At 45.3% G+C, this 27805-nt stretch overlaps 1 protein-coding gene and 1 long non-coding RNA gene across 4 annotated transcripts in view; one reads left to right on the forward strand and one right to left on the reverse strand.

Moving 5' to 3' along the window:
- The window catches only part of SQSTM1 (sequestosome 1), a 72055-nt gene that overhangs the window by 11285 nt on the left and 32965 nt on the right, over positions 1 to 27805 (reverse strand). The window lies entirely within an intron of this gene.
- Positions 58 to 27800, forward strand: LOC122440586. 3 transcript variants are annotated; one of them, XR_006269130.1, is made up of 5 exons: positions 3473 to 3823; positions 17532 to 17580; positions 19969 to 20380; positions 26524 to 26592; positions 27042 to 27800. It is a non-coding gene; the product is annotated as an uncharacterized LOC122440586 (long non-coding RNA). The 3 variants fall into 3 exon arrangements; XR_006269129.1 differs by lacking the exon at positions 3473 to 3823 and adding an exon at positions 58 to 1620 and having other exon boundaries at positions 26524 to 27800; XR_006269128.1 differs by having other exon boundaries at positions 26524 to 27800.

Consider the following 27805-nt stretch of genomic DNA (forward strand, 5'->3'; position numbering starts at 1 on the left):
GCCCAGTGCAGCAGGAAGGTGGGCGACAGAAGCCCGAAGCCAGGAAGCTGCTAGGCGCTCAGCGGGCACCGCCATCTAGAACAAATTGGCTCCAGAGGTGCTGTCCTGACCTTGCCACTCTTGTCAGAAGCCCCTCCCTTTGAAGCCATCAGCTTCTCAGGTGGCAGCCCACTCCACCATCCCCAGTATCCTCCATGACAGCCCCTTACTGAGTGGAGGGACAGACCCTCCCAACTGAAGCGCAGGCAGCAGAGGAGCTCCCAGTTTGACAGAGGGTAGGGTTGAGAGGTGCCAGGACAGCACAAAATATTCCCATCCCCACCTGACTCGGAGGGGTTGCCAAGGCTTCCTGGAGCCTCAGGAGCCACCAAGTGTTCAATGTTCCCTAAAAGACTCGCCGTTGGTGCCTGGACACCCATGTGTCATCAGGTGGTACCCAAGGGCCTCATGGGCAGCCCAATAGGCAGATCAACAGCCTACCTCCTTCTTGTGCTGGGCATCTCCAGCTTTATGTGACAAAAGTGACCTGTTCAAACAGCCTGGGGGAAGGGGTTGGGATGAGTGTTTGAGGAGAAGGTAGTCGGGAAGGTATGTCACCATGAACCCTCCCAGGTATGGTTCTGTGAGTAGAAAATCAAACCTGCTGAGTCACATTCATGTTTTTTCATGGTGGGGTTTGTAGAAGCAGGTAAAACTTAAAGGAATGGGAAACCTGGAGACGACAGGAAGGTCAGTTGGATTTGGCCAGTCAGAGGCAAGGGTGCCATGCTGTGGAAGCACAACCGTAACCTGTTCACAGGGGTGGCTTGTCCTTCCCAGAGAGCTCCAGAGTAGGCAGGCTTTGAACCGCTGTCCAGAACCCTCTAGAGAGGACAGTCTGTTCTCAGGCTTCTCCCAGCATCCCTACTTTGAGCCTGGGAAAGGACCCTCTCTGCCTACTGCCCTACAGATCGTCAAGGGGCAAAGTGGGAGCAGTGCTGGGTGGAGGCTGTAGTGGCCCACAGGTGCCCCTGTGTGACTCAGCAGCTTGCGAGCCATTCAGCCCTGAGCAAGGCAAGAGCTGGTTTCATGACCCCCTGCCAGAGCTTCATCGTCCCCAGCCGACAGTGTGAGGGGTTCACCACCAAAGCCCTGTGGTTCTAAGGATCCTCAGATTTCAGGAAGGACTCCAGGCACAGCCTCTGTGTTTAAACCAGGGCGGCTGAGACAGAGGCTGCCCCTAGAAAGACATCTGCTTTCTGGCCTTTTGGCTGTTTGAGACAGTGGTGGTTTTGCAGGGACGAATGGAAAGCTCAGGGAGAAAGTGGGTGGGAGCCCAGTGGGGCCCTGGGAAGCAGGCAGACCTCCCCTCCCACGCTGGGGAGCCGGGCTTCTGGCCTTCCCAGCATGCCTCACTCCTGAGCCCTGCCCTCACTCCCCCGGCCCTCCCCCAAGGCTTGTGGAGGTAAACAAGGCGACAGCCGGGGAACTCCCTGGCAGGGCCCTCTCCGCCTGCGCTTGTGGTCAGGTGGTCTGGCCGGCAGTGAGTCAGCATCCCATGACCAGCCGTCATAACAAGGGGATCCCCAGCCCCCTTGCTGCCACCCACCTCAATGACATCTTATCGGGCAGGCAATCAAGGTGGGGAACTGTTGCATGGGTCTCTTCAGGCCCCGGGGCCAAAAGAGCAAGTAGATGCCAGGGTGGTAGAGAGCTGGCAACCAGAATCTGTCCCCATGATCCAAGGAGGAGGCTCTACTGGGGCCCCTGCTGCAGCAGAGGGGAGGGAAAACAAAGAACAGGTTCCTTGCTAGCTCTCTCCCTGATGGAGTGGGGGACCATGAGTTTGTTCCTTATATGGGGGTGAGGGTATGCGGTGTATCCAGGGGGCCTGACTGGAGGGGTGGCTTGGGTGGTTTGCCCACCCCTTAGGTGGTGTTGAATGCAGGAGAGGGGGCATGTGCAATAACTGTGTTTCTGCTGGCTCTTCAGAAGTGGCAGTTGGCTTTTTTAGCCTTTTTGTACCTTTTTTGTCTATAATTTGCCCCAATTACTGTATGCACATAGCTATTTTAGTCCCTTAAGAATTTCTTTGTGGGCATCCCTGGTGGTTCAGTGGTAAAGAATCTGCCTGCCAAGCAGAAGACCCGGGTTTGATCCCTGGGTTGGAAAGATCTCCTGGAGAAGGAAATAGCAAACTACTCTAGTATTCCTACCTGGGAAATCCCATGGACAGAGGCGCCTGGTGGAGTCCATGCAGTGGCAGAGTCAGACGTGACTTAGCAACTAAACAATGATAGTTTCTTTGTATTTTGTTGCTTGAGAAGTGTGTCCAGGTGCAAACATTGCAGCACTGCAGCAGAAGTTCCCAGGTCCCACCCAACCTGTCTCAATCCCATTCCTCAGCAATCGATTCCTTAAGTTTCCTTTATTTCCTTTGCCAGGTGGAGCCAAGCTTAGACGTGTGTGGTGGGGCAGCCAGAAACAAACCCACTGCAAGACTCAGACTGAGCTGCTCTGGGCCATCATTTATATGGAAGATTACAGGAAATCAAGCTTTCCCCACCCCAACATTAGGCCCAAGGTTTGAGTTCGTTTCTCCATGAGAAAACGGTGTGATGAGTAGGGTGCCTCCAGGCCACAGGGCCCTAGGACCTGTCTGCTGTTCTCTTCCTCTCCCTAACAAGGAAGGGACACACCCTCTCCCTTCCAAATCGTTCCACCTGGTGACTTTTTCCTGGCTCCTCCCCTTTCCTAGACCGCTTTCCCCACTGCCTCCCACTGTAATCTCCCACTCTAAATGTCACCTCAGTAGGGCCTTCCCTGACCACACCCTCGGGAAAATCCCCAGGCATTGGGTATCACCCCCTTTTTAGCCCTCTGGCAAAAGCGCACAGCTCAGCCCGCAGGGAATCATGGGGGCAGGAGGGTAGCTTCTGAAAGAAAAGGAGCTCATAAAGTCAGTGGCCCTGGGGGAAGGAGATGAAGCTACGGAGGAGACCTGATTGGAGAGTTAGGTGATGCCAAGCTGTGGGCCTTGGGAGCCCCCGGGGCCCTCCTGCCTGGCTGTTGGCTCCCTTCTGGCTGGGGTGCTCGCACTAGACGGGAGCTGGGGGCCGTCAGGCCCTGTGGGGGTCGTGGGGGTCGTGGGGGCGGCGCGCGCGGAGTGGGACGTTGCGCAGGGGCCGTGGAGACAGCGCTCACCTACGCAGAAGCCGGGGAGGCCGGGGGGCGGCGCCAGGGGCCTTTCCCGCTGAGACCCAGGCCCAGCGCGCCTGCCGGGAACAGCACCGGAACGGGTGCGGCCGGAACTCGGGCTGCGGGGTCACTAGACGGGGACAGCGGGCCCCTGGGGGCTGGAGCCGACCCCAAGCGGCATCCGCCAGCCAGACCCTTCTCCAGTCCGTGTCCTTGGACTGCCGGTGCCGGGCGGGGTCACTGCCGGCCTGAAAAGCCGACAGGGGCTTCGGTTTTCCCGCAGTGACAGGGAGCGAACACCTCGCTCTATGCGGCAGGCCCGCGGGTCAGAAGTGGTGTAGTCGGCCGCAGGGTCGCAGGTGCCCTAAAACGCTGGACGAAGTGACGTGGATCCTGCCCCAGGCCGGAGGGTGGGCGGGGCGCTCGGAGGAGGGTCGCGGTTGGGATCCGAGGGCCCCGCCCCTCGCGGGCCTTTCCAGCCCCCACTGGAGACCTACCCCCGGGCGCCCCTCCGAAGGAAAGGACCAGCTTGACTGCCGAAGGCGGGGAGAATCAAGGCAGGAGTCAGGAGGTGTGGGGGAGCGGAACCTGAAATGGTGGGGCGACCCTTGACGGGATCTGGTGTCCCAGGCGGAGACCCACGCAGGTGCCTAGGCCTTCCGGGCTGGGGGACAGCCGCTCCAGGCAGAGGGGGAGGAGGAGCAGGTGGTGCCGGGGGTCCCAGCTGGACTGGGGGCCGCAGTCTCTCAGGAGCGCCTCTCCGGCCGAGCCGCGGGAGGGGCGGGGACGGGGAGAGGCGCTTTCCTGACCGGGTTGGGAGTTTAGGATCACGTGGAACGGACGGCCGCTGCTTGTCAGGGTCCGGTCAGTGTCCCTCCTCTTCCCGGCTCCCTTCGAAAACCTTCTGGAAAAATTATGTGGCGTTCTCTTGTGCTCTGAAGTCCCGCCCTCCTGCCAGGCTTCCCACCAGCCGCTGCCTCTTGGTAGCAGCTAGCTACCCCCAAGGCCTTGGGGGCCCTCTGCTCCTGGCGCAGGGCACCCCTTTTGTTCAGCCTGGGTCCCAGCGCCTGCACTTTGGGGGAGCTCGGGTAGCATTTGTGGGGTCGAGTGTTGGACGTAGCGCGTGCCTTTTATCGTGTAACCCTGACTCTGGAGCTGGGATGGCGCTGCATCTCCTTCGACCTTCGGTAAAACGGGGTCTCGGACGCCCCCTTCCGGTGAGGGCCGCATCGCGCTGCAGCCGCCAGACCAGCCCTTGAAAAGGTGCCGCGAGCCGAGGTGGGCAGCGGGGTTCCAGTCGCTCTGTCTCGGGGCGGAAAGTGTGTGCCTGGGCTTCACGCAAGCGACTGGACAAGAGAAGGGCGTGCGGTGGCCTTGGCGGGCCCTGATGCTGGGTGCTCAGTATCCCGCTCTGCCTGGCGCCCAGGAGCTATTGTGTGGCAGGCCCTGAGCTAAGGAGAGAGGGGAGGACAGGAGAGGCACAAAGCCTGATTTCCCTGGAGGTCATGCCAAAGTTGGCAGGATGGCAGCCACTGTGCCCTGGCTAAAGGCGTGTCAGGTGGCGAGAAATCACAGCGCACGGGTCACAGCGTCAGAGAAGGGCGCCTCCCTCTCCACCACCACCGCCGCCAACACCTCCCCCGCCCACGCAGTTCTGGAGAAGGGGCTGTTTGCCTTAGAAGAGACTTCTGGCAAGAAAAGGGGGCTAAATCCCCTCTCCACCCTCGGATTTTGCATTCCCCAGTCCCTGTGTTAACACCTGGGCTTGTGGACTCTTTAATCAATAGAAATTGGTAAAAGGCCCACCGAGAAGGCCGTCGGAACTGGTTTCTTATGTCAGGTAGCTAGAATAGCAGGAAAAAATAAAGAGTCCAAAATGGTGGAACCAGGCAGAGGGAGAAGGAAAAAAAAAAAAAAAGGCCCATGAAGGGGGCAGTCCAGGACCTGAGTGAGAACCTCTGGTCTTGGGCGTAAGCAATCAGGCAAATGCTGGTACCATCCCCTATTTGCATAGGGTGTAATGAATCAGGTTCCAGGGGAAGGAGACAGAAAGTATAAAAACGCAAGCGAGTGCAATAGGGGCAGCTTGTGGGTGACTTCATGTTTTCTTTTTGGTTCAGTGTTGAAGAATCTACCTGCCAAGCAGGAGCCACAGGTTTAATCCCTGGGTCAGGAAGATGCGCTAGAGAAGAAAATGGCAACCCACTCCAATATTCTTGCTTGAACTCCCATGGACAGAGGAGCCTGGTGGGCTACAGTCCTTGGGGTCACAAAGAGTTGGGCACAACTTAGTGACTAAACGACATTGGGTTGACCTGCCCTTGCTCCTTGGGAGCCTGCTGCCTGCTTCCAGCTTGAGCTGTTAACTAGTTTGTCCTTACAAATGCTGCCAGCTTAAAGCTGTTTCAGCTACACATGGCCCACCATTCCAAATCTCTGATAGAAGACAAGAGCCAAAGGAGAGTACACCCAACCGACACTTAACATGGGATGAGGGTGGAGAGGGTTGGTGGGTCCACCCTGGAAGGGTGGCTTATCTGTCTGCCTACTCTGCTGCTCCCATGTGCAGGGATCATGTGATACCCAACTTTTGCTCCAGGCACCTTAGAAGCGACAGCTGGGTTTTGGCTTTTTTTTGTATCCTGTTGCTCATAATTGGCCCCAATCGTGCATGCATGCAGTTACTTCCAGTCCCTTATAGTTTCTTGGTAGTCTGTTGCTGGAGGAGATGTTTGAGTGCAGGCACTGCTGGAAAGGGTCCCAGGTCTCATCCTGTCTCACCCTCACCTGTTCAATTTCTGTCCCTTAGAGCCTGAAGGAAGAAGTCAAACCACATCTAAAGAAAATGGCATTGATAAGTGCAAATGTTTTCATCTCTTTGTTTTTTTAAAGATATGATGTCAGAATAAAATATGTAAAACATTAAAAAAAAAAAAATTTCTGTCCCTTTTCTGGATGGAAACTTTCCTTTGAGGATTCGTTTCTCCCCTATCATTGGGGATAGGGTGGAATATGCACATGACCCAAGCTTAGCCAGACAGCATCTGTAGCCCCCTGGGTCAGGGATGGGCATGGACATGCCCACTGGAGTCACCTGAGAGCCTCTGGGTCCCTGCAGGCCTAGTGCTGGCTCATGAGATGGCTTACACCAGACGCTGGTCTTTTTTCTTCTCTTTAAATTTATTTTTGTCTGTGCTGGGACTTCCTTGCTTTGCGCGAGCTTTCTCTCGTTGCGGTGCTCAGGCTTCTCATTGCGGTGGCTTCTCTTGTCTCAGCACAGGCTCTAGGCAGGCGAACTAGTTGTTGCAGTAGTTGCAGCACATAGGTTCAGTAGTTGTGGCTCAGTAGCTGTGTGTGGGCTCAGTCACTCCTCGGCATTTGACACCTTCCTGGGGATTGAACCCATGTCCCCTGCATTAGCAGGCAGATTCTTATCCACGGTACCACCAGCCAAGTCCTGACTTTGGTCTTGGTCAGTGTATCCAAAAGTACAGAACCACCGCCTCCCACTCCATGCCTGTCACAGGGTTCCCAATGGCAGTGAGGGTCACCACAGAGCAGACCAGAGATGTGGAGGGTCAGCTATGGCCGTGATGGCGTGGCCACATCCTATTGACTGTGCTCCCGGAAAATAAAAGTAACAACACTCTCATAGTGCTCCTCTTATGCTGGGAAGCATTCTGGAGTTTTTTTTTTTTTTTTGCCAGTTCTTCACTTTCATGCTTTATTGAAAGTAAAATGAATCAAAGACTGGTTTGGGTAAGCAGATTATGTCTCTAAAAGAATTACTTTTAGTTCAGAGCAGAATGTTGTCCCATCCACCGTGATACAAATCCTTTATGGACCAATGCATTCAATATAAAACCCAGGCAAGGAGATAGAACTTTATTCTCTCCATGACTATAAATCTCATATGAAAACATGATTTACTGATACTGCTACTAAACTTTTTCAGTCTTTACTTGCCTTTTCCCTCCCACCACCCCCCTTAAATATAGAATTTGAAACATTTCCTTCAAGTCTGATGGGCTTTAGTACAATCTGCTGTATTTGACATCAAAATCATTTTGGGTCACTTTTGAATGGTTTTCTGCTTTTTGGAAGAGTCATGTAATGGTTTAGTTCTTAAATCCACCTTTTTTTTAACGTCCTAACATGTCAAACTCCTCTTCCCTTCTGGCCATTTCTTAGCAAGTGTTCAAAAAGATTAATGTCCACATAGACCAATACCTTTAAACCCTTCTTCTGGCATACACACTTTCATGACATCATCCCTTGCAGCATAATCTACAATTGGTCATCAGCCTTTCAAAAAATGACAGCTGAATGTTTTATATACATTAACTCACCTGCTCCCTTGAGGTCAGACCATGTGATTAGCTCTGGCCAAGGACCCGAGACAGAAGAGCCATGTTCCTTACAGGCCAGAGAATTCTAAAACCAGAGCTTCTAAAACCCTTTCCCTTTTCCGGAAAGCCTGCAATGTTCAGGTGGTTATTCTTTTTCTTTTTTTTTTTCATTTATTTTTATTAGTTGGAGGCTAATTACTTTACAATATTGTAGTGGATTTTGCCATACATTGACATGAATCAGCCATGGATTTACATGTGTTCCCCATCCCAATCCCCCCTCCTGCCTCCCTCCCCATCCGATCCCTCTGGGTCTTCCCAGTGCACCAGCCCTGAGCACCCATCTCATGCATCCAAGGATTTGTATCACAGTGGATGGGACAACATTCTGCTCTGAACTAAAAGTAATTCTTTTAGAGACATAATCTGCTTACCCAAACCAGTCTTCAGTACTTTACCAAACCAAGTACTGCTTACCAAAACCAGATTCAGTACTTTAAATTCAGTAATTTAAAGTAGTAATTTAAATTAGTACTACTAATTTAAAACCAAATTAAACCACAGAGGCCTGAATTAAACCAACAAGAGATAGATTAGCAAGAAAATATTTTTATTCATGTATTAGAACCGGGGGCTTCTATATCAATTTAATGGGGGAGCAAAGGAGAGAGGGGGAGAAAGGTACTTACATGGAAAACACATGACTTTTAAGAAAGATAAATGGATCTGATCTCAGAGGGAGAGCAGTGAACAGTCCTAAAGAGAGATCTTAAGTTTCCTGTCCAGGAATTAAACTTAAGTAGCCTGGATATTCATTCGAAGGACTGATGCTGAAGCTGAAGGTCCAATACTTTGGCCATCTGATGTAAAGAGCTGACTCATTGAAAAAGACCCTGATGCTGGGAAAAATTGAGAGCAGGAGGAGAAGGGGATGACAGAGGATGAGATGGTTGGATGGCATCACCGACTCAATGGACATGAGTTTGGGCAAACTCTGGGAGATGGTGAAGGACAGGGAAGCCTGGTGTGCTGCAGTCACAAAGAGTCAGACACGACTGAGCGACTGAACAACAACAAAGCCTGGATGAAAACTTGGAATCTTAGTCACTAGACCACCAGGGGATAAGAGGCTAGAAGCAAAGTTCCCTGGCTCTTCCCTCTCATCTGAAAGCAAGAATGTTTCAAGGAGGCAAAAACTGTAAAAACAGACTCAAAGTTTATTATTAGGGACACAGCACAATGTATGGAGAGCACACAGACAGACGATGTGGTTAAGAGAAGCAAGGCAGACATAGGCACCCAGAGACAGGATATGGGCATCCTCTCTAATGGGGAGGACCGCAGTGTCAGAAGCTAGGCCGAGATGTATAGCCAGTGGAGGGTGTGGGCGTCCTAAGTGAGGAGCGCAGTAAAAAGGGGATTTAAATCCCTTAAACACAGGACAGTCCTTCTGGGTGTTTGTTTACCTTTGACCTTTATCATTTCTTCCTTCACACCTGACTGCCCTAGGACCTTTCCCAAGATACGCGCCCAACTTGTTTCCAAGATGGATCCCGCCACAGAGGCCAATGGGTGCATGCATGTCCACAGTTACTGTGGAGTGAGCCCCTCACTTTTCGGCCCTCAAGAAGCCTTCCCGAGCGCATGCAGACAGGGAGGTCTTCCTTGACCTCAGGACTTGGTACCTCACCTCTTCACTTTAGCAGAGCTCAGCTTTCGCCACTAGCTTTGTCCTTGGAGTGTGTGGGTGAGAAAAAGCTTCAGTTTTACTCCACTTGACAAACACCACCTGTCTACCCCAGGGACCCTTCTGTCTCCTTCCTTAGGTCCTTAGGAGACTATTTAGAAGTTTGTGGCAATGTCTCTTTGGGTTATCAGGTGAAAAGAGTCAATCTGTTACTGAAGAGCAAGTTTGTGTGCCTGATTCAGTGAGGCCACACAAGCCAAAACATTGGAGTTTGAAGCCAAGAAAGGTTTATTGCAGTGTCAATAAGGATAAAGGGTGGCTCATGCCCCTCAAACCTGGAACTTCCCAAAGAGTTTGAGCAAAGCATTTTTAAAGGCAAGATGAGGGAGGGGCGTGGTTGGTTGTTGCAAACTTCTTGGTCCACATAAGTCAGATCACAGTGTTCCTGTAAAGCTCCAACAAGACAAATGTTACTCTCTGTTTGCGACTTTTTTTTTTTTTTTTAATTTTTATTTATTTGTGGCTGTGTTGGGTCTCAGCTGCAGCACTCTGGCTTCTCTCTAGTCGTGGACGTGACACATTAGCTGCTCTGCAGCATGTGGGATCTTCGTTCCCAGACCAGGCATCGAACCCACATCCCCCGAATTGGAAGGTGGATTCTTAACCACTGGACCACCAGGGACATCCCTGTTTGCGACTTTTTATATGAATGGAAAAGTGTTATATCCTTAAAGGTCAGAGCCTTGATAATGGGCTAGCCTGTATACAGGCTGTATTCAGGCTATCTGCAATATTTTTAACTCAAATAGAATACAAAGGTATCCTATTTGAGTTATTAATAAAAAGATATTCTAAAAGTATTCTAAAGGTAAAAGAAACAGATCTAATATGAAGTCACATATGTTCTTCCCTATTACAGATCTTCCTCTCATTGCTCCTAGTGAGGGGATTTAAGACACTGGAATTCTTTTGGGAGGCTCTGCTTTTAGACAGATAAGGGAATTCCGGGGGGATGGGGGGCTTATATTCTCCAGTGTCTTCAGTTCAAAATAACTTGTATGCCACAGTGGCACGCTCTGGACCCCTTTCCCTACCCCAGGCCCTGGCTGGTCTTTCTGCTTCCTCTCTAAGTCTTCAGTTCCTTCTCCATGCCTGCCACGGTGATCATTTCAAAATGCAAATAAGACTGTCACTCCCACCACAGCCCCCGTTCCTTTTCCTGCTTTGGACAGATCCCACAGTTTCAAGGGTACAAACACAAATCCCTGACAAACTGTGCTATATCCTAGCACTGTGCCCTGCCCCCGTCTGTCCCAGACCTCGCTCACTGAGCTGCACCGGACTGGCATTGATCGCTTACGCGGATCAATCCTTTCCTGAGAACTGCTCCTCTCCCCTGGGTCATACAGCTAATCCCACTTTCCCAGGGAGGCCCTCTCTCCTTCTGTGGTCATTCCCCACATTATAAGCTCTCTGAGCCCCACAGACCTTCCCTCCCCAGCAGTGAGCGCAGCGGCCACAGACAGGACTGTGGCCGGGCGGGACTAGCTCAAAGTGTGTCTGTGTCTCCAGAAACTCAAGCAAGATCTGGCACGGGGTAGACGCTTAGGACATTTGCTGTGAATGAATAAGGAAATGAGGTTGAGACAGGCTGGGGCCTGAAACCAGGGACCGTTTGCTTCAGTGCTTGCCCCTGGACAGAGTAACAAGATAGAGAGGGAACCATAAGAGACTGAAAACAACCTGACGTGCATAGATGATTGGGCACATCATGAACAAGACACAAAAAGACCAAAAACCCAACTGCCTCTTCTGAGGCAGGGGCAGAAGCAGGGAACTGCACATGCACCCTGCACTTGGCACCATCAAGACGGTGGGCAGACCACCTAAGCCACGCTTCAGGCCTGAACCCTCACCCACCCCGACCCCAGCCCACAGAACGAACCAGCTTACCCCTCGCCATCAGGGACCCGGCAAGGGAACCTCTTACTTGTTTTTGCACCCTCCTGCTGCAACAGGAGTCCCAGTAAAGCCTTACCAAAATTTCTTGTCTCACCTCTTACCAATTTCTATTAATTAAGGAGCCCAGGAACCTTTATCAGTAACATACTCTGCAAAGGGACGCTCTCCCCTTCCCGGTAGAGGATCTGGGCACCTCCAGGGCCACCAAATGCAGCATCCTTTGCGTGCAGCAGCCCCCTGCACCTCCCGTTGCAGCAGCACCACCCTAGATGAGTCTGCCTTCCTGGCCCCTGAGGGTCTCAGCACCCGCTTTCCAGCAACGCTGCCTTCTGCCCCTTTATCCTTTCACTCTCACTGCTTTCCCCTCCCCCTTTGCCCCCTTTCTCCCCTGCTATCTCTCTGCTTCTCCTCTCTCCATCCTCTCTGCCTTCTCCTGCTTCTGTCCTGTCCTTCTGAGGGAGTGGACATCACACAGCTACACTGTCACTCCTCTCAGTTTGTAAGACCTGCTCCTTCTGGCCATCAATGGCTCACCTTGATGGTAGACAGAGATGGAGAGGCTTGCCTCACACCTTGCAGATCTTTGTCTAGCAGGCTGTAGCTGACAGGAGATTTATGAGAGCAACAGACGTTCAAACCTCATATCCAGTTGAGGCCAGAAGCCTGATAATCCTAATATTCTCACCTTTATTTTCCTGCTGCCAAGAAGTCTGGTTGGGACGGAATAGGCTAAATCATCAGATTTCTCCTTTGTGACCCCATGGACTGTAGCACACCAGGCTTCCCTGTCCATTACCAACTCCTAGGGCTTACTCAAACTCATGTCCATCAAGTTGGTGATGTCATCAACCATCTGATCCTCTGTCATCCCCTTCTTCTCCTGCCCTCAATCTTTCCCAGCATCAGGGCCTTTTCTAATGAGTCAGTTCTTTGCATTACATGGCCAAAGTATTAGAGTTTCAGCTTCAGCATCAGTCCTTCCAGTGAACACCCAGGACTGATCTCCTTTAGGATGGACTGGTTGGATCTCCTTGCAGTCCAAGGGACTCTCAAGAGTCTTCTCCAACACCACAGTTCAAAAGCATCAGTTCTTCCATGCTCAGCTTTCTTTATAGTCCAACTCTCACATCCATACATGACCACTGGAAAAACCATAGCTTTGACTAGACAGACCTTTGTTGGCAAAGTAATGTCTCTGCTCTTTAATACGCTGCCTAGGTTGGTTGTAACTTTTCTTCGAAGGAGCAAGCGTCTTTTAATTTCATGGCTGCAATCACCATCTTCAGTGATTTTGGAGCCCCAAAAAATAAAGTCTGTCACTGTTTCCATGGTTTCCCCATCTATGTGTCATGAAGGGATGGGACCGGATGCTAGTTCAGTTCAGTTCAGTTCACTCAGTCATGTCTGACTCTTTGCAACCCCATGAACCACAGCATGCCAGGACTCTCTGTCCATCACCAACTCCCGGAGTCCACCCAAACCCATGTCCATTGAGTTGGTGATGCCGTCCAACCATCTCATCCTCTGTCGTTCCCTTCTCCTCCTGCCCTTAATCTTTCTCAGCATCAGGGTCTTTTCAAATGAGTCAGCTCTTTGCATCAGGTGGCCAAAGTATTGGAGTTTCAGCTTCAGCATCAGTCCTTCCAATGAACACCCAGGACTGATCTTGAGGATGGACTGGTTGGATCTCCTTGCAGTCCAAGGGACTCTCAAGAGTCTTCTCCAACACCACAGTTCAAAAGCATCAATTCTTCTGCCCTCAGCTTTCTTTATAGTCCAACTCTCACATCCACACATGACTACTGGAAAAACCATAGCCTTGACTAGATGGACCTTTGTTGGCAAAGTAATTTCTCTGCTTTTTAATATGCTGTCTAGGCTGGTCATAACTTTCCTTCCAAGGAGTAAACATCTTTTAGTTTCATGGCTAATCACCATCTGCAGTGATTTTGGAGCCCAGAAAAATAAAGTCTGACACTGTTTCCACTCTTTCCCCATCTATTTGCCATGAAGTGATGGGACCAGATGCCATGATCTTAGTTTTCTGAATGTTGAGCTTTAAGCCAACTTTTTCACTCTCCTCTTTCACTTTCATCAAGAAGCTCTTTAGTTCTTCACTTTCTGCCATGAGGGTGGTGTTATCTGCATATCTGACGTTATTGGTTTTTCTCCCAGAAGTCTTGATTCCAGCTTGTGCTTTTTCCAGCCTAGCATTTCTCATGATGTACTCTGTATATAAGTTAAATAAGCAGGGTGACAATATACAGCCTTGACATACTCCTTTTCCTATTTGAAACCAGTCTGTTGTTCCATGTCCAGTTCTAACTGTTGCTTCCTGACCTGCATACAGATTTCTCAAGAGGCAGGCCAGGTGGTCTGATATTCCCACCTCTTTCAGAATTTTCCACAGTTTATTGTGATCTACACAGTCAAAGGCTTTGGCATAGTCAATAAAGCAGAAATAGATGTTTTTCTGGAACTCTCTTGCTTTTTTGATAATCCAGTGGATGTTGGCAATTTGATCTCCGGTTCCTCTGCCTTTTCTAAATCCAGCTTGAACATCTGGAAGTTCACAGTTCACGTATTGCTGAAGCCTGGCTTGGAGAATTTTGAGCATTACTTTGCTAGCGTGTGAGATAAGTGCAATTGTGCCGTAGTTTGAACATTCTTTGGCATTGCCTTTCTTTGGGATTGTAATGAAAACTGACCTTTTCCAGTCCTGTGGCCACTGCTGAGTTTTCCAGATTTGCTGGCATATTGACTGTAGCACTTTCACAGCATCATCTTTCAGGATATGAAATAGCTCAACTGGAATTCCATCACCTCCACTAGCTTTGTTTGTAGTGATGCTTCGTAAGGCTTGTTTGACTTCACATTCCAGGATGTCTGGCTCAAGGTGAGTGACCACACCATCATGATTATCTGGGTAATGAAGATCTTTTTTGTACAGTTCTTCTGTGTATTCTTGCTACCTCTTCTTAGTATCTTCTGCTTCTGTTAGGTCCATACCATTTCTGTACTTTATTGAGCTCATCTTTGCATGAAATGTTCACTTGGTGTCTCTAATGTTCTTGAAGAGATCTCTAGTCTTTCCCATTCTATTATTTTCCTCTATTTCTTTGCACTGATCACTGAGGAAAGGCTATTCTTTGGAACTCTGCATTCAAATGAGTATATCTTTCCTTTTCTCCTTTGGCTTTCATGTCTTTTCTTTTCTCGGCTATTTGTAAGGCCTCATCGGACAGCATTTTTGCATTTCTTTTTCTTGGGGATGGTCTTGATCACTGCCTCCTATACAGTGTCACGAACCTCCGTCCATAGTTCTTCAGGCACTCTGTTTATCAGATCTAATCCCTTGAATCTATTTGTCACTTCCACTGTATAATCATAAGGGATTTTATTTCTATATACTGATATATGTGCAGGTGAGGGTCCCACCTGTGGGTTGGAGTCCCACAGATGACTTACAGTTGGCTGGTTTCAGGCCTGATGACCTAGTGGGCAGTGGACAGGGTGTTACCTCCTTCACTGGCCCATTCTGGAAGCACAAAGTCTGGTGCCTGAACAGACATCCACAGAAGGTGGGTAAGACGGGCAATCTCTTTCTCTTTTTCAGTCTTTTCAGTCCTGCCTCCCTTTACCTCTCCCTTGGTTCTCTTACCTACACGCCCATCCTTTTCACCTTGGAGACTCCTTGTTGCTCACCTGTTTTCATGAACCCCACACTTTTCTGTTTTGTGGTCCAGCTGGCAGAAGGGCTAGTTGAGAAAGGAGTTGGACTGGGCAAAGTCCTCCAGAGGCCACCTTGCAATAATACCATGTCTTCCTTTCTTGTTTGTGTCTTTAGGTTTCTGTCATTGATACATGCTGACTCTTAGTCAGTGAATGTATCAGGATCTCTGTTTTATGTGGTTTTGTCTGTCCAACCACTCCTGCAAGTCTCCACCTCATTGTGCCTATGGGTTAAGCACTTAAGCCTTAAAATACAAACACAGCCCACATTGCCTGAGACTCCAGCCTTAGGTTACTTAGTAGGACTTTAAAGAACAGGGAGCAGGGGGAAGGAGCTTGCATTTCTCTGCCCAGTCTTTAAAATGTAACTGTTATGCCTAGGCTTTCAGGAACTATCTGATCCAAAATCTGTAGCCCCCAGACTGAGGAGGAAAAGAAAAGAAGCCTTTTAAAACTCAAGCCAGAAAACTGTATGGTCTTCAGTGCTGTGTCTCATTATGTAAAAATTAACTTGTAAATGTAAACACTAACTTGTAAATTTTTAAGTTAGAAATTAACTTGTAACTTTTACAAGTTAACTTGTAAAAAATTAACTTGTAAATTTAACATGTTAAATAATTAACATGTAAATGAGTAGTTAGTTAGCTTAAAGTAAATTAAGCATTTATATAAATTCTAAGCAATACAAAGGAAATTCACCAGACTACATTTCAGGTTCATGTGACCTGGGAAACAGTCAATATTGAATTACTATCTAGAATAAAGTTGGCTTAAGCTTGTAGGTTTAATTAATACAAACCTGTCTTTAGAGTCATCAACATTAAGTAAAATACTTTTATTGTTCCTAGGGTTACTGAAAGTCAATAACTGCATATTGCTTCTGTTATAAAATTTGTCAATAAGGAAAATAACCTGATATAATTAAACTTTTAAGTAAATGTAACTGAGATAACAGCTTTTTGGTAAACTCTATAGGAATAATTGGGGCTTCCCAGGTGGCGCTAGTGGTAAAGAACCCGCCTGCCAATACAGGAGATGCAAGAGACACAAGTTTGATCCCTGGGTCAGGAAGATCCCCTGGAAAAGGAAATGGCAACCCACTCTAGTACTCTTGCCTGGAGAATGGACAGCGGAGCCTGGCAGGCTACAGTCCATGGGGTCACAAAGAGTCAGACGTGACTAAGCACAAACACACACATAGGAATAATAAGTTTTGAAAATGTCCATCTAAAATAGTTTCTCTAAATCTTGGTAACTTGACACTGAATTAAGTTAAATGATAGGAACTCATTGAGTATTCATGGCATTTCAAATAAGATAAAATATTGGAACACTAATTGCTAAACAGGTCTAAATTTACCTATTTTTCTCTTACAAGAGGGAAAGTACAGATGTTGGGTTTATTAGACACATATCTTGTACCATGTTGAGGAAAGAAAGAATGCTTTGGGAAGATGCATGTTTCTAGAGGTTATGGGATATTCCTATCATAAAGTGCTGATATGACAGTTTACAATTACTTGCTTCTTAGTTTTTGCTAGAGATTAATGCTCTAAGATTAGAATTATGAGGAAAACATTTCAGTATGCAAGGAAAATAGGAAACATGTTTTCAGTAAATGAAGGTATAAGCATTTTGTTAGAAGATAAAAAAGTGGTTTTGTCCTAGAGCTGGTTGTTTCTAAATGACCAAAAAAAATGAGGGACAGAATAATATAGGATACAGAAAGTTGGAGAAGTTTCTAGAAAAGGAACATTGGGAAAAGAGTTTTGCACGTGGTCAGGATTTTTTTAAGATTGGATTCAATTTTAACTAAGTAAATGGATTAAGAGTAGACTGGCATAGGACTGGATTTTGTTTCTTTGTCTTAAGAGAACAAAGTTTTCTTGGAATGCTGCTTTTACTAACAGATTGTGCAGACTTCCTTGCTTTTACATTTTAAGCTGTTACTTATTTGCCCTTTGAAATCTTTTATTGTCACTTTGGTTAAATGAATAAGTATTGCTTCACAGGGACCTGTGGGCCTATATGACCAAGTGTGACTTGGCCTATATGACTTTTTAGTATTTTTTGCCACCTTTCAAATATCAAATGCTAATTTAAATTATTTTGACCTCCAGCTGAAGCATCCCAAAGAGAGATCCTAAACCAACTGGGTTCATTTGGTATATTAAATTACATGGGAAACATTGTCAAATGAGTACTAAATACTCTTAGGTTGCATAATATGGGTAAATGATATTGATATAGACACACTAGAAATTATATGAAATTCTTAAAAATCTGGTATGTCCTGATAAAAATATTATCAGTCATAATTTCTAGTTACTATAACCAAGTTTGTTTGTCAATTACATTGTTATCAGATGTTCAACTGTGCTTTTTAAGTCTTTTGTCATTCATAGACAGTTAAGCTGATGCTTTGCAAAAATGCTTCATCTTCAAGAAGATTCACAGAAACAACATTTGGACAAGTACAGGTTTCTCATAACTTTCATATCATACCACTAAATTGGGTAAACTTGATGACCTTATAAAACTGCTAAATAAGTGAACTGAAGGATATGGTTATAATTTTTCAGTTTTGTCTGAGATGCTACTGGCTTTTATTCTATGTTTTCCAGATATAAGGAAACCCTTCCTGTCAAGCTAATTATAATTCACAGCGATTTGGTAAGTTAAACCCGAGTAGATCTGAAAAGTTTGCCTTTCCCTCCACCTGATCTCTCCAGAAACTGGAAACTAAGAGGTTCCCAGCAGCTTTATCAGGTAAATAAGGAAGGCCACTTCCTAACAGGTTAGGAATCTTTTGAGGAGACTTCAAAAAGGGAGGGATCCACCCAAATCTATACAGCAAAATCTGTGATAAGCCCTTGTCACCACTTTCCATAAGAGGGTACAGAAAAACCAAACAAACTTTTTGGCCAACCCAATAAAATAACCTATATAACCATACATAAGTAACCAAGTCAATTTCTTGAAATCAGACTTAATTTGCAATCAAATAAATGATAATTTGGCTATATTTAGTAAAAACGAGGGTAATTTTAGAGAGAAAAAGATTGTTTCAGTATACATCAAATTCTGATTCTGTTTTAAGGTCTGTACTTACTAAGACCACTTCCCAGATAGTTCTTTGTTGTAAAGTTTAATTGAGTTATTAATAAGATACTCTAAGCTCATTTCTGAAGCTTATCACTGCCATCTATCTTTAGGTGAAGAACAAATGTCTCATGACCCATGACCAGGCTCTATCAAAAATTGGGAGTTGCTGTATTAACTGTACAGTGGCCCTAGTACTTAGGAAAGCTAGAGAAATGTTAACTGCTGGAAATTCTTTTATAAACCATAAAGATTTGATTCTGACTCTTGCAGTAATCAGAGGGATGGACCTTTTGTGAGCCACGGGAATGGCAAAGCTGACAGAACTGCAAAACGGGCAGCTTGACTCTAAGAGCCTGAGCAAGTTATGCCCCTAGTGTTTCTGCCCCCGAACTCCCTAGCCTTCCCTAGTATTCTTCACAGGAACAAGAAAAAAGCTGAGAAATGGAGTTAGGAGAAAGTAAGCACAGAGGGGGGACAATGTCCTAATCTCTGAAGCCCAACAGTAGAAACTTGCTAAGAGTTTACATGATGCCACCCACTATGGGAGGGATGCACTACAGGACTTGACTGAAAGAGTTTTTCAGGGAAGGGACTCAAAAAAAAAAACCAGTAAAACAAGTAACCCTTGCCTACGATCTGTGTGCCTATAATAACCCGCAGGCCCATTCAATTCCCCCTTCATTATTCAGGCAAGTTCAACATACCTAGGGGAAGACTGGCCGTTAGGTATCACCCAAATGGCCCCACGGTCAGGATATAAATATTTTCTTATGTTCATTGATACTTTCACAGGATGGGTTGATGCCTCCCCTACCCAATCTGAAAAGGCTGCTGCTGCTGCTAAGACACTTCAGTCGTGTCCGACTCTGTGTGACCCCATAGACGGCAGCCCACCAGGCTCTGCCGTTCCTGGGATTCTCTAGGCAAGAACACGAGTGGGTTGCCATTTCCTTCTCCAATGCATGAAAGTGAAAAGTGAAAGTGAAGTCGCTCAGTCATGTCCGACTCTCTGCGACCCCATGGACTGCAGCCTACCAGGCTCCTCCATCCATGGGATTTTCCAGGCAAGAGTACTGGAGTGGGTTGCCATTGCTTTCTCTGCTGAAAAGGCTAGTGAACTCTAAATCCCTTTTAAAAGAAATAATTCCTGGGAATTTCCTGGCTGTCCAGTGGTTAGAACTCTCTACTTCCACTGCATGGGGCATGGGTTCGATCCCTGTTCAGGGAACTAAGATCCCTCAAGTTGCATGGCATGGCAAAAATAAAAGACATCATTCCTCAATGTGGACTTCCAAAGTCCCCATGAGTGATTGTTATCCCTCTTTTATAGCCAAAATCACACAGGGGCTCACAATAGCCCTAGGGATAAACTACAAGTTACACTTATTGGCACCCCCAAGCTCTGGGAGATGGTAAAGGACAGGAAAGCCTGGTGTGCTGCAGTCCTTGGGGTTGCAAAGAGTCAGACACAACTGAGCAGCTGAACAACAATCTTCAGGGAAGGTAGAGAAAATGAACCATACTTTAAAGAAAACCTTAGAAAAAAAACTGCCAAGAGACTCACATTGCACTCCTTAGGGTTCATGTACCCTCAGGAGTAATTTGAAATGACCCATGGGAAGGCTTTTCTTACTACTGACATTCTGCTAGATGAGGAAGTGAACAGAGCCTGAAATATTATGAATCTAGGACAAACTCAGAAGGCAATCCAGGACTATGACAACAAGGCACCGCCACCTCCACTAGAAATACAGCAGAAGGGGTGGTTCCTTCACAAGGAAACCCTGGGGACCACGTTCTTCTTAAAATCTGGAAAGAGGGGTCCCCTGAAGACCAACTATTACCAAAGTAGAAAGGCCCCTATAACGTAATTTTACCCACCCCCACTGCTGTCAAATTGTAAGGGATTGGGTACATTTGTCCAGACTAAAGCTTTTACCTCCAAAAATCTCACAGGTCACAACACGAACAATACGCCTGTGAGCCAGTGGAAAACCTGAGATACCTATTCAGAAGACAGGCACCAGCGACAGATAAGTAAAATGATGTGGTGAATTGGACTCCTACTTGCTATTGTAACTCTTGCTTGCATTCTACCAGTTGGCTTAGCCACCCCTGCCAGGGAAGTGGCTCTTTTGTCTGTGCTGGGTTTAAGGGAAACACTCCACTACAGAAATGCTTCCCCTATTGACTCTGTCTGCTTTACTAGTCCCTGTAACTAGAGGATAATGGCAAGAAAACTCACTTATCAACATTTCCAGAATCATATCCAAAGGAGAACATTTAAAAGATGCTGGATGTGCCATCAACACCCCCAGCTGGCCACTGGCCCTCCTCTTGCATCCTCCTGAAACTGCCAATTCCAATGGTAATTAACAATCTAAATCAGGGACACTTACCACCCCCCCCCCCAAACCTCTGCTGGTCACATGTGCACCTTCCAGGAGGCTATTCCAATTCTTTAACCTGAATCCCCCATATGGACACACTATGTTAAATTCCACAAATGGCATTTGTTTCACATGCCTCAAGAACCCTCCAAGATATAAATGCACCAGATATCCTGCCTCTTTTTTTTTTTTAATTTTTGGCCGGATCTTCGTTGCTGTGTGGGCTTTCCTTTGGTTGCATCGAGCAGGGGTTATTCTGTAGTTACGGTGTGCAGGCTTCTAGTTGCTGTGGCTTCTCTTGTTGCAGAGCACAGGCTCGGGGGCACACAGGCTTCAGCAGTTGTAGCCCAAGCGCTCAATAGTTGCAGTTCTTGGGCTCTAAAGCACATGCTCAGTAGTTGTGGTGCATGGAAACTGCTCTGCAGCAGGTGGGACTTTCTTGGACCATGGATCAAACTGTGTCTCCTGCTTTGGCGGGTGGCTTCTTTTTACTTTAAATTATTTTAATTGGAAGCTAATTACTTTACAGTATTGTGGTGGGTTTTGCCATACATCAACGTGAATCAGCCATGGGTGTACATGTGATGTGTCCCTCCATCCTGAACCCCCTCCCACTTCCCTCCCAACCCCACCCCTCTGGGTTGTCCCAGAGCACCAGCTTTGAGTGCCCTGTTTCATGTATCAACCTGCACTGGTCATCTATTTTACATATGGTAATATACATGTTTCAGCGCTATTCTCTCAAATCATCCCACCCTTGCCTTCTCCCACAGAGTCCAAAAGTCTGTCCTTTACATCTGTGTCTTTTTTGCTGTCTCGCCTATAGGGTCATCGTTACCATCTTTCTAAACTCCATATATATGCATTAGTATACTGTATTGGTGTTTTTCTTTCTGACTTACTTCACTCTATATAATAGGCTCCAGTTTCACCCACCTCATTGACTCAAATGTGGTCTTTTTTTATAGCTGAGGAATATTCCACTGTGTACATGTACCACAGCTTTCTTATCCATTCATCTGCCGATGGACATGTAGGTTGCTTCCATGTCCTGGCTATTGTAAACAGTGCTGCGATGAACACTGGGGTACATGTGTCTCTTTCAATTCTGGTTTCCTCGGTGTGTATGCCCAGCAGTGGGATTTCCAGTTTTTTAGGGAGTCTCCACACTGTTATCCATACTGGCTGTACTAGTTTGCATTCCCACCAACAGTGTAAGAGGGTTCCCTTTTCTCCACACCCTCTCCAGCATTTATTGCTTGTAGACTTTTGGATAGCAGCCATCCTGACTGGCATGTAATGGTACCTCATTGTGGTTTTGATTTGCATTTCTCTGATAATGAGTGAAGTTGAGCATCTTTTCATGTGTTTGTTAGCCATCTGTATGTCTTCTTTGGAGAAATGCCTGTTTAGTTCTTTGGCCCACTTTTTGATTGGGTCGTTCATTTTTTGGTATTGAGCTGCAGGAGTTGCTTGTATATTTTGGAGATTAATTCTATATCAGTTGTTTCATTTGCTATTATTTTCTTCTATTCTGAAGGCTGCCTTTCCACCTTGCTTATAGTTTCCTTTGTTGTGCAAAAGCTTTTAAGTTTAATTAGATCCCATTTGTTTATTTTTGTTTTTATTTCCATTACTCTGGGAGATGGGTCATAGAGAATCTTTCTGTGATTTATGTCAGAGAGTGTTCTGCCTATGTTTTCCTCTAAGAGTTTTATAGTTTCTGGTCCTACTCTAATCCATTTTGAGTTTATTTTTGTGTATGATGTTAGACAGTGTTCTAATTTCATTCTTTTATAGGTGGTTGACCAGGTTTCCCAGCACCACTTGTTAAAGAGATCGTCTTTTCTCCAGTGTATATTTTTGCCTACTTTGTTAAAGATAAAGTGTCCACAGGTGTGTGGATTTATCTCTGGGCTTTCTATTTTGTTCCATTGATCTATATTTCTGTCTTTGTGCCAGTACCATACTGTCTTGATGACTGTGGCTTTGTAGTATAGTCCGAAGTCAGAAAGCTTGATTCCTCCAGTTCCAGTCTTCTTTCTCAAGATTGTTTTGGCTATTTGAGGTTTTTTGTGTTTCCATACAAATTGTGAAATAACTTGTTCTAGTTCTGCGAAAATTACTCTTGGTAGCTTGATAGGGATTATGCTGAATCTACAGATTGCTTTGGATAGTATACTCATTTTCACTGTATTGATTCTTCTGATCCACGAGCATGGTATAATTCTCCATCTATTTTTGTCATCTTTGATTTCTTTCACCAGTGTTTTATAGTTTTCTATATATAGGTCTTTTGTTTCTTTAGGTAAATTTATTCCCAAGTATTTTATTCTTTGTGTTGCAGTGGTGAATGGGATTGTTTCCCTAATTTCTCTTTCTGTTTTTTCATTGTTACTGTATAGGAATTCAAGGGATTTCTGTATGTTAATTTTATATCCTTCAACTTTACTATATTCATTGATTAACTCTAGTAATTTTCTGGTCGTATCTTTAGGGTTTTCTATATAGAGGATCTGATAGAGGATATCATCTGCAAACAGTGAGAGCTTTACTTCTTCTTTTCCAATCTGGATTCCTTTTATTTCTTTTTCTTCTCTAATTGTTGTGGCCAAAACTTCCAAAACTATTTTGAATAGTAGTGGTGAGAGTGGGCATCCTTGTCTTGTTCCTGACTTTACGTGAAATGCTTTCAATTTTTCGCCATTGAGGATAATGTTTGCTGTGGGTCTGTCATATATGGTTTTTATTATGTTGAGGTATGTTTCTTCTATGCCTGTTTTCTGGGGAGTTTTTATCATAAATGGGTGTTGAATGTTGTCAAAGGCTTTCTCTGCATCTATTGAGGTAATCATATGGTTTTTATCTTTCAATTTGTTAATGTTGTGTATCACATTGATTGATTTGCAAATATTGAAGAATCCTTGCATTCCTGGGATAAAGCCCACTTGGTCATGATGTATGATCTTTTTAATATGTTGTTGGATTCTGTTTGCTAGAATTCTGTTGAGGATTTTTGCATCTATGTTCATCAGTGATACTGGTCTGTAGTTTTCTTTTTTTGTGGCATCTTTGTCTGGTTTTGGAATTAGGGTGATGATGGCCTCTTAGAATCAGTTTGGGAGTTTACTTTCCTCTGCAATTTTCTGGAAGAGTTTGAGTAGGATATGTGTTAAATCTTTTCTAAATTTTTGGTAGAATCCACCTTTGAAGCCATCTGGTCCTGGGCTTTTGTTTTTTGAAAGATTTTTGATTACAGTTTCGATTTCCATGCTTGTGACGGGTCTGTTACGATTTTCTATTTCTTCCTGGTTCTGTCTTGGAAGGTAATATTTTTCTAAGAATTTGTCAATTTCTTCCAAGTTGTCCATTTTATTGGCATATAATTGCTCACAGTCTCTTATGATCCTTTCTATTTCTATGTTGTCTGTTGTGATTTCTCCATTTTCATTTCTAATTTTACTGATTTGATTCTTCTCCCTTTTTTTCTTGATGAATCTAACGGTTTGTCTATTTTATCTTCATGAAGAACTAGCTTCTAGTTTTGTTGATTTTTGCTATAGTCTTCAATTCTTTTTCATTTTTCTGCTCTGATTTTTACTTCTTTCTTACTTTCTACTAACTTTATGGTTCTTCTGTTCTTATTTTTCTAGTTGCTTTAGGTGTAAAGTTAGGTTGTTTATGCAATGTTTCTCTTGTTTCTTGAGGTAGGCTTGTATTGCTATGAACCTCCCCCTTAGCACTGCTTTTACTGAGTCCCATAGGTTTTGGGTTGTCATGTTTTAATTTGTTTCCATGCATATTTTTATTTCCTTTTGGATTTCTTCCATGATCTGTTAGTTATTTAGAAGCATGTTGTTTAGCCTTCATATGTTTGTGTTTTTAATAGTTTTTTCCCCCTGTAGTTGACATCTAATCTTACTTATTGTCATCAGAAAAGATGCTTGAAATGATTTCAATTTTTTTTTTTTTTTTTAATTTACCAAGGCTAGATTTATGGCCCAGGATGTGATCTATTCTGGATAATGTTGCACTTGAGAAAAAGGTGAAATCCATTGTTTTGGGGTGAAATGCTGTGTAGATTTCAATTAGGTCTAACTGGTTTATTGTATCATTTAAAGCTTGTGTTTCCTTGCTAATTTTCTGTTTGGTTGATCTATCCATAGGTGTGAGTGTGGTATTAAAGTCCCCCACTATTATTGTGTTACTGTTAATTTCCCCTTTCATACTTGTTAGCATTTGCCTTACATATTGCAGTGCTCCTATGTTGGATGCATATATATTTATAATTGTTGTATCTTCTAGGATTGATCCTTTGATCATTATGTAGTGTCCTTTGTCTCTTATCATGGTCTTTATTTCAAAGTCTATTTTATCTGATATGAGTATTGCATATTGCTACTCCTGCTTTCTTTTGGTCTCCATTTGCATGAAATATCTTTTTCCAGCCCCTCACTTTCAGTCTGTATGTGTCCCTAGGTTTGAGGTGGGTCTCTTGTAGACAGCATATAGAGGGGTCTTATTTTTGTATCCATTTGGCCAGTCTTTGTCTTTTGGTTGGAGCATTTAACCCACTTACATTTAAGGTAATTATTGATAAGTATGATATGTTACTATTTACTTTGTTGCTTTGGGTTCATTTTTATAAACCTTTTCTGTGTTTCCTGTCTAAAGAAGATCCTTTAGCATTTGTTGAAGAGCTGGTTTGGTGGTGCTTAATTTTCTCAGCTTTTGCTTGTTTGTGAAGCTTTTGATTTTTCCTTCATATCTAAATGAAATCCTTGCTGGGTAAAGTAATCACGGTTGTAGATTTTTCTCTTTCATCACTTTATGTCCTGCCATTCCCTTCTGGCCTGAAGAGTTTCTATTGAAAGATCAGCTGTTGTCCTAATAGGGATCCCCTTGTGTGTTATTTGTTGCTTTTCCCTTGTTGCTTTTAATACTTGCTCTTTGTGCTTAATTTTTGTTACCTTGATTAATATGTTTGTTCGGGTGTTTCACCTTGGGTTTATCCTGTTTGGAACTCTCTGGGTTTCTTGGACTTGGGTGGCTATTTCCTTCCCCATTTTAGGGAAGTTTTCAACTGTTATCTCCTCAAGTATTTTCTCATGCCCTTTCTTTTTGTCGTCTTCTTCTGGGACTCCTATGATTCAAATGTTGGGGAGTTTAACATTGTCCCAGAGGTCTCTGAGGTTGTTCTCATTTGTTTTAATTCTTTTTTCCTCTCTGCTTCATTTATTCCACCATTCTATCTTCCACTTCACTTATCCTCTCTTCTGGCAAGTGGATTCTTTACCACTGAGCCACAGGAAAGCCCAGCCTCTTCTATAGGGATAAACTGAATCTACAACCTTACTCACTGGTGCCCTGTTTCAAACTATGGCTCCACACCCCTAAACAAAACAGAAGGGGAATATAAGTGGTATGAAGAAAATGTCCCATCCACCTGGTCAATCCAGTTCAACCCACCTGTGCAATTCTGGCCTATCAAGTGCCACCCTCTGATGGTATCAGCAGGATCATACCTGAACATCTTGTTTAAAATATCACAGAGCTTTATATGCTTAATTATCAACATAAGGGTCCACTGTCCCCTAACTGTTCAAGTACTAACAACAGATATGTCCTTCAAGATTGTCCACTCTTAACAGTCATGAGACAGAAATTCAAGTTTGCATCCTTGGAGGGTTTGTTTTCCTCTGTGGACACTCAAGGCATCATATTTTACAGAATTATGGCCAGGCCCTGTCCTTTTTCAACCAAGCTATGACCTATATATGCATTGATATGTCAATTTCAAAGGAGAGTGCACTATAGGGACTACAGAGGTAAAAGATTTTTAAAAAATCTATAACAGGACACTCTGGCTCACCACCAAACCCAGAGAGTACTAGGAATGATCTTAGCAAGGGCAGGGCTGACCATAGGACTGGTAGTTCCACGGGGAGGCTTTCCCCATCATAAAACAACACTGAGAAATCTCACCAGACAACTTGATCATATGATGAAACAGACAGGGCAAGCCTTAACAAGACTTAAAACCTATCTTATTTCTTTGGCTAACTGTCTCTTTTTCTTTCCCTCTCTCTTTTTTGGCTAACTCTTGATTACCTTCTGGCAGAACACGGTGGATGGAGCTTGTATGATAACGAATACTTTCTGCTGCACCAGGATCAATGCAACAGGACAGGTAGAAGTTAATATTAAGGAAGTATACACTTAAGCAGAATGGCTTCACAATTTTGTCAGGAGCAATATTGCCTCCAATGTCTGGTCAACAGTTAAGGAAGTCCTCCTAAATTTAACCTGGTTCCTTCCCTTTCAAGGCCCTTTAATGGCTATTGGTGTTCTTTTCCTTTTTGGACCCCATTGGTATAACTTTTTGGTTAAGTTTTGTCTTCTGTGCCATGCTAAGCCACTTTAGTCATGTCCAACTCTGTGTGACCCTATGGACTGTAGCCCGCCAGGCTCCTCTGTCCATGGGATTCTCCAGGCAAGAATACTGAAGTGGGTTGCCATTTCCTTCTCCAGGGGATTTTCCCGACCCAGGGGTTGAACTGGCATCTCTTACATCTAACTTGCATTAGCGGGCTGGTTCTTTCACTAGCACCACCTGGAAAGCCCATTTTTGTCTTCTAGGCTTCAACAATTTCAAGTAAAGCTCATGACGGCTCAAGGAATTCAACCCATTCCAGTAGAGGGCAGCCCAGATCCCAACAGGTCCTTGGAGAAGAGTCAGTGAGGGACTTACGCACTGCTAGGCTAGGCTAGGGTCTGTGGCTCCTGTCCAGCAGGAAGAAGTTTTACAAGAGATCTTTGCCCTTTAAAGTAAGAAGTAGATGGGCCCCAGGCCAAGCAGCTGGTGCTTGTCAGGCTGAGCAAATAAGAGCTTGTCTCTTACTGACAGATCAAGAAAAAGTTAACAGCAAGAGCAGAGAGAAACTAAGCTCTGCTGAAGTAAAAAAATAAAGATGACCGCATCATTCATTCTTTGAAGCCAAGGAGCCCTCCCCACCTGCACACGCAGAAAAGCTCAGAGAAGAGAAGAGTTCCTCAGGAGTCAAAAAGGGAAGGGGGCACTACCCTGGGACATGTTTCACCAACCTTCCAGAGGCCCTGGTGCTGGGACCCATCTTGGTTAAAGGTGTCCATGCACACTGGGGAGGGCCTTGAGGAGACAAGTTATGGGCAGTGAGCCAGGCGGCTGGCCACAGGGAGCAAAGAAAACTGACCCCATATAAATGATCAAACCACCCCTTTGGTGCACTCCTCACTAGCAAAGACATCCACACTCTTCTCTGAGTATGTAGCTCTGCTTTGTTCTGTCCTAAAGAAACTGCTTCTTGTATGCTCTCTCATGCATATGAGGTTCTAATAAACTCAGTGCTTGTTTTATAACCTCA

Source organism: Cervus canadensis, chromosome 4, assembly GCF_019320065.1.
Source record: "Cervus canadensis isolate Bull #8, Minnesota chromosome 4, ASM1932006v1, whole genome shotgun sequence".
NCBI lineage: Eukaryota > Metazoa > Chordata > Mammalia > Artiodactyla > Cervidae > Cervus > Cervus canadensis.